The sequence below is a fragment of the Lactuca saligna genome, chromosome 7 (genome assembly GCF_052625555.1).
Source record: "Lactuca saligna cultivar CGN05327 chromosome 7, ASM5262555v1, whole genome shotgun sequence".
Classification (NCBI taxonomy): domain Eukaryota; kingdom Viridiplantae; phylum Streptophyta; class Magnoliopsida; order Asterales; family Asteraceae; genus Lactuca; species Lactuca saligna.
This window is the reverse complement of record NC_136423.1, coordinates 180,985,492-180,992,015: the sequence shown is the minus strand read 5'-3', so window position 1 is coordinate 180,992,015 and position 6,524 is coordinate 180,985,492. Positions and strand designations below refer to the sequence as shown.

The 6,524-nt window shown below is 40.9% G+C and overlaps 1 non-coding gene across 1 annotated transcript; it reads right to left on the bottom strand.

Moving 5' to 3' along the window:
- Window positions 1-3,756: 3,756 nt before the first annotated feature.
- LOC145007723 (small nucleolar RNA R71) lies at window positions 3,757-3,863 on the bottom strand. The gene has a single exon (XR_013663093.1). It is a non-coding gene; the product is annotated as a small nucleolar RNA R71 (small nucleolar RNA).
- Between the last annotated feature and the right edge of the window lie 2,661 nt (window positions 3,864-6,524).

The window sequence follows — 6,524 nt, the reverse complement described above, 5'->3', positions numbered from 1 at the left end:
CCAGCAGCTATTTCGAGGTGAGTTTCCTTTCAGTAGTAACGGGTCTAAGGCACCAAGGCCGGCCCGTATAGATGAGACGATAGTATTATAGTGTGGGCCGAGCCCGTATCTATTAGTCGATTTGATTGTGATATATACCAGTATGATAGAACTGTTTACACTTGTTGTCTGTGTGATACTTGTATGATATGTGTTGACGGTTGGGTGTGGGCGAGGCCCGTATCCCTCCGAGAATGGAGTGTGGGCTAGGCCCGTATCTCCCAGGTAGCGAAGTGTGGGCGGGGCCCGTATCTTCACGAGTGTGGGCGGTGCCCGTATCTCATAGAAAGTGAGGTGTGGGCGGGGCCCGTATCTTCACGAGTGTGGGCGGGGCCCGTATCTCCGAATTGCATGTTATTTGTTATATGTTGTATGGTATGGGGTATCATGGGGGAGCTCACTAAGCTTTGTGCTTACGGTTTCAGTTTTGGTTTCAGGTACCTCCTCAGCTAGGGGAAAGGAGCCGGCACGGTAGCAGCATGTCACACACACACTCTTCGGTTTCCGCATTTATGAGATTCACTGGTATTGTACTCTGATATTTGATGGGTTGTATGGTTTGATTATTAAAACATGGTTTGCGATGTGTTATGGCGTGATCAAATAATGTTTTTATTTATTAATGTTTTCTAAAAGTAATATTTTAAAATGAAATTTTTGGACATGAAAATTGGGTCGTTACAACCTTGCTCAGCCTGAGGGATGCAATATGTTTAGCAGCCTAAACCTGAAATGTATCTAGGAAAATTTTTATCGTTAGCCAATAAAGGTTGAGATTGAGCGCCCCTGCTTAAGCATGTAGGGATTTGAGTGAAAGAAAAAAAAAAGAAGTGAGGTATACATGTAAAAAAAAAAGAGAGAAAATTACAAGAAAATTGTAAGAATTTTGGAGCAAATGAAGTAAAGATCTGAAGATCAAAATTCCAAGAAATCCAAAGAGTTGAAGATACCAAAAAATCAAACAACAAAGGTGGTGAATTCAAAGATATCCAAGATCAAATTATCAAGAAGTGAAGAATTCCAAAGAGCTCCATAGTGGTATCATAAATTGTAATTTTCTAGATTATGTATGCTTGGGTTGCTCAATTAAAAATACCTTGAGGGTAAAGAGGTTTTCTGGGGATGGATTCGGAGGGTTGCATAAAATGAGCATAGTTCGGGGTGAGTGGGCGAATGTTTATGAGGATTGTGAGTATTTGAAGTATGGGGGGTTTTTAGGAATTTTAGACACAAATGCATGCGTTGCGGTCTTGGCATAATGGCTGGGAAGGATTGGAGTTATTAATGTGATTTTAATGTGTTTAAAATATAGTTTTGCTTGGGGGCAAGCAAAAGTCAAGTGTGGGGTATTTTGATATGTGCATAATTAGTTAATTATTCTTAGTTATTTTTGGTTAATTATGAAAATAATGTGGACAAAAGGTACTTAAAATGCTTTGAATTGTGTTTTCAGTCCAAAAGATATGCTTGGAGGCAAAGAGGAGAAATGGGAAAGCAAGTGAAGATTAAAGAGTGAAAAGAAGGACCTACTCGGCGAGTAGATCGACCCTACTCGGCGAGTACACGATGATATGCCAGAAGATAAATACGACTGCTAATCTAAAGATGGATAAGTATTGACCTACTCGGCGAGTTGATTCTGCTACTCGCCGAGTACCCTCTGTTTTGGGATATCTTTAAAAGACGAATCCTTATCTCATGGGACATAACTCCTGGCGAATTTTGAAGGATTAGCTGCGACTGAAAGTTTCAGAAGGCGCTGAGGAACCCTAAGCTTCAAGAGTTGGAAGAATTCAAGCAATTAGGTTAATTCTACCACTTAGACTTAGGAATTAAACATGTTTGCTTTCATAAACTTTGTTTTTATGCTTGTTTCTACTGCAACTATGAGCTAAACTCGTTTTTTTTCTGTTTGGGGAATACCAAAGAACTCCTATGGTTTAATTATTGAATTTTGTTTAATTGTCTATTGGTGATTTATTAAATTAAGTTTGTTAAAGAACCTTATGTATTAATCACTACTATTTTCTATTAATTAAAAGGCAATTAGGTTGCATGAACATCACTTAATTGTTAACCTCATATGTCTATGTGAATGCTAAAACATATGCTTGGAAGTAATGAGTATGAAACTAAGATTAATAAGAAAATAGGAAGATTAATGTGTGAGCTTGTTTGAGAAACCATCAACAAGAGGTTAATTGAATTAATAACTTAATTGACCATTACAAATCTTATTTAATCCAAATAATTAATCTAGGGAATTAATTAGTTTAAACACTTGATCAACGCTTAAATTAGTTAATTGTCTAAGGGTTAGGAGTAATGAACATGAACCTAACTACTATCATTGGTAACCAATAGCAATTAATCTACCTTAACTTAAATAACCATAGGAGTGAATTGGTTGAACCTAAATAGAAACATCTTTATCAAATTTGGTGAATAGTTGTTGCTTTAGTTAATTAGTTAATTTAGTTTGTTTAAGTTTCTAGTCTTGCAAAACTAGAGAAAAACCCTTTACTTCTATTATTTGTTTTAGTTAAAATTAGCTATTAGTTTAATTGCCCGTTCCCTGAGTTCGATACCTTACTTATCAATCTATACCACTTAAAGACAGGTTCATTGCCTTTGTGTGCTTAAATTATTAATAAAAAGTAGGGATAAAACTAGTTGAATTTACACACATCAAGTTTTTGGCGTCGTTGCCGGGGAACGGTTCTAAATAATTAAGCTAATTCCTAAAAAAAAATTCGATCCTTTGTGTGAGTTTACTTGCATAAAGTTCATTTATTGCAATTTAGTAACTAGTAATTAGGTTTTAGTATCTGTTTTAGTTAGGTTAAAAAACTTAGAATTTAAAAAAAAAAAAAAAAAAAAAAAAAAAAAAAAAAAAAAAAAAAAAAAAAAAAACCACTGGTACTCGCCGAGTGCACTCGCACCTACTCGGCGAGTAACAGTTTAGTTACCAATTTTTTTTCTTTTATTTGTTTACAATCTTTTTGTTCTTTTTACGCTTTTTAGTTGAGTAATTTCAGGACTTTCATGACCAGAGGAGCAAACACACCACTGGTACCCCCGTTTGAAGACCCCGAATCCGAATTGAAAAGAAACAAAGGGAAGGAAGTGGAGAGTTCAAGCACACCAAAGAAATCACCATTGTCCAACTTGAATACTGTTTTTGGGAAAAAGAAGAGCAGCAAATCAGGAGTTTCAAGCGCTTCCTTGATAATTGAGGAGTCAATTCAAGAAGAGATTAGATACGAAACCGAGGAAGAAGACGAGGCAACTTACGAACAAGAAACCGAATCGGAGGAAGAGTTAGCATTCACTATGGCTAACATTGATGAAATTCCCATGGGAGAATGGAAGAAGAGGATGCGCGACGACCATGGCCCGGGACTTGTGCAACCCGCAATTCCCGCAACTGCCACCTTCGAGCTAAAAGGTCATATCCTAGCTTCACTCAAGGAAATACCTTTCTACGGGAAAGATCATGAAGATGCCTACAAACATTTGGATGAAGTAAATGATGTTGCTGATTACTTCAACATTCCAAATGTCACCCGCGAAACTCAACTGCTTCGGATGCTTCCGGTAACCTTCAAGGGTGCTGCTAAAGACTGGCTCAAATCACTTCCTCCCGGGTCAGTCACTACTTGGGCCAGAATGAAGGAAGAATTTATTGATCACTTTTGCCCACCATCCAAGATAGCCAAGCTCAAGAAGGCCATTGCAAACTTTGAACAACAAGCTGGAGAGTCGTTATATGAAGCATGGGAGAGGTACAAAAGTCTGCTACGAAATTGCCCACACCATGATCTAAATAGCCAACAAGAAGTTTCCATCTTTTATGATGGAGTCAATGTCACGACCTGGCAGCTGCTAGACTCACAAGGCCCACTTACAAAGAAGCCACCCCCGGTAATCAAAGAATTAATTGAAGAATTCTCTAAACACTCTAGAGAATACCACAACCCTAGGAATGATGTCACGAGGGGAGCCGCATACGCTGCTACTGAAGATTTATCCGCGGTCATGGCCATGTTAAAAACCATGGATAGGAGAATGGACAAAATGGATCAAACTATCCATGCCATACGGGTGGGTTGCGAGAATTGCAATGGACCTCACCTCACTAGAGATTGCGATTTGGATGAGCACGGCAACAAAAAGGCACAAGTATGCTATTCGAGCGGTGACCGGTATGATGAAGACTGGCGAAAACAAAAGAAGGAGTGGCTGCCTTACGAAGAGTACAAGAAGGCCAAGGAGGAGAAGTATAGACAAAAAGGGAGAGGCTTTTACCAAAAGGAGGAGCCGGTGCAAAAGAAGAAACCAAGCTTGGAAGAAATGCTAACTAAATTTGTGGCTGCTTCCGAGAAAAGACATAGTGACCACGTTGCTGCTATCCAAGAAACAAGAACAATGCTCAGGAACCAGCAAGCATCCATCCACAACATAGAAACTCAGCTTGGGCAACTTGCTCAACAACTAAACCAAAGGTCACCGGGTGAGCTTCCTAGTAAAACCGAGAACAACCCACGAGGCGCGCAAGTGAATATTGTTACCACAAGAAGTGGGAAGATTATTACTCCCCTGACCCCCATTCAAACTGAAGCAAACAAGGACTCACAGAAGGAAGGAACGGAAGTACAAGTCGAAAACCAACACTCACAATCTGAGAGCCCTACTCGCCGAGTAGGATCGATGGACTCGGCGAGTACATCTGCAAAAACTAATGAACACCCACCCTTGAAACCATACCGGCCTCCAATGTCGTACCTAGCCCGAGCCAAGAAGGAGAAGCAGGAAGAGGAATATCAGAAGTCCTTGATCATATTAAAACTCTTCAAATAAACATTCCTTTCATTGAAGTCGTCATGCAAATGCCCAAGTATGCAAAGTTCCTTAAGGAACTCCTCACTAATAGAAGAAAGATGGAAGAAGTGCAGAAAGTAGTACTGAATGAGAATTGCTCCGCCGCCATGCTAAACAAATTACCAAAGAAGAAGGGTGATCCGGGGAGCTTAACTTTGCCTTGCCAATTTGGCAACTTGGCTGCAATTCATGCTTTAGCTGATTCTGGAGCAAGTGTGAACCTTATGCCATACTCGTTCTTCAAAAAGCTGGACCTCCCGGAGCCAAGGCCAATTCGGATGGCAATTCATTTGGCAAACAAGACGGTTACTTTCCCAAGAGGCATATGTGAAGATTTGCTAGTGATAGTAGACAAATTTGTCTTCCCGGCTGACTTCATCATTCTCGACATGGAGGCGGATCCACAAGTACCAATCATCCTTGGAAGACCCTTCCTCAACACTGCTAGCGCCATCGTAGACATGAGAGATTCTAAACTCACATTGCGAGTTGGGGACGACTCGGTGACATTCGGGATAGACCAAGCCATGAAGTACTCAAGGAGTAGTGACGACACGGCGTTCTCAATCGACATGCTTGACGAGTTATTGGAAGAAGACATACCTGAAGATTCCAGCAAGTTTGCAACTTTGGAAGAAGTATTTGATCCAGAAAAAGACTTATTAGAGATTGAAAGACTGTTGGAAGAAGCAGAGTATGAAGAACTAAAGAACCAAGCTGAAAGCCCTACTCGCCGAGTAGACCCGATCTACTCGCCGAGTACATCTGAAGAAAAGCCAGCAGTCGTGAATGCCGCCACCAACTCGCCGAGTACCATGCCTGCACTCGGCGAGTCCGCCACTATGCACAATATATTGGAGCTCAAAACACTGCCTGACCATCTAGAATACGCCTTTCTGGAAGAAGAAAATCAGAAGCCAGTGATTATAGCCTCGGATCTCTCCAAGACGGAAAAGGAGGAGCTTGTACGGGTGTTGAAGAAAAGGAAAAGAGCCATCGCATGGAGTATCTCCGACATAAAGGGAATAAGTCCATCCTACTGATCTCACAAAATCAACTTAGAAGAAGGAGCAAGGCCGGTGGTGCAACATCAAAGAAGATTAAACCCGAACATGCAAGAAGTCATCAAGAAGGAGGTGGTCAAGCTTTTGGATGCAGGAATCATCTACTCCATCTCCGATAGCCCATGGGTGAGTCCGGTCCAAGTGGTGCCCAAGAAAGGAGGAATGCCGGTCATTACCAACGAGAAGAACGAGTTAATTCCAACGCGAACAGTAACCGGTTAGCGAGTGTGCATCGATTATCGCAAGCTAAACGATGCCACTCGCAAAGACCATTTTCCCCTTCCTTTCATAGATCAAATGTTAGAGAGACTATCGGGCCATAGCTACTATTGCTTCTTAGATGGGTTTTCCGGGTATTTCCAAATACCCATAGACCCAATGGACCAAGAAAAGACCACCTTTACATGCCCCAGTGGGACCTTTGCCTATAGACGCATGCCATTTGGACTATGCAATGCACCTGCGACATTTCAAAGGTGCATGACCGCCATATTCCATGATATGGTAGAAAAATTCATGGAGGTCTTTATGGATGACTTT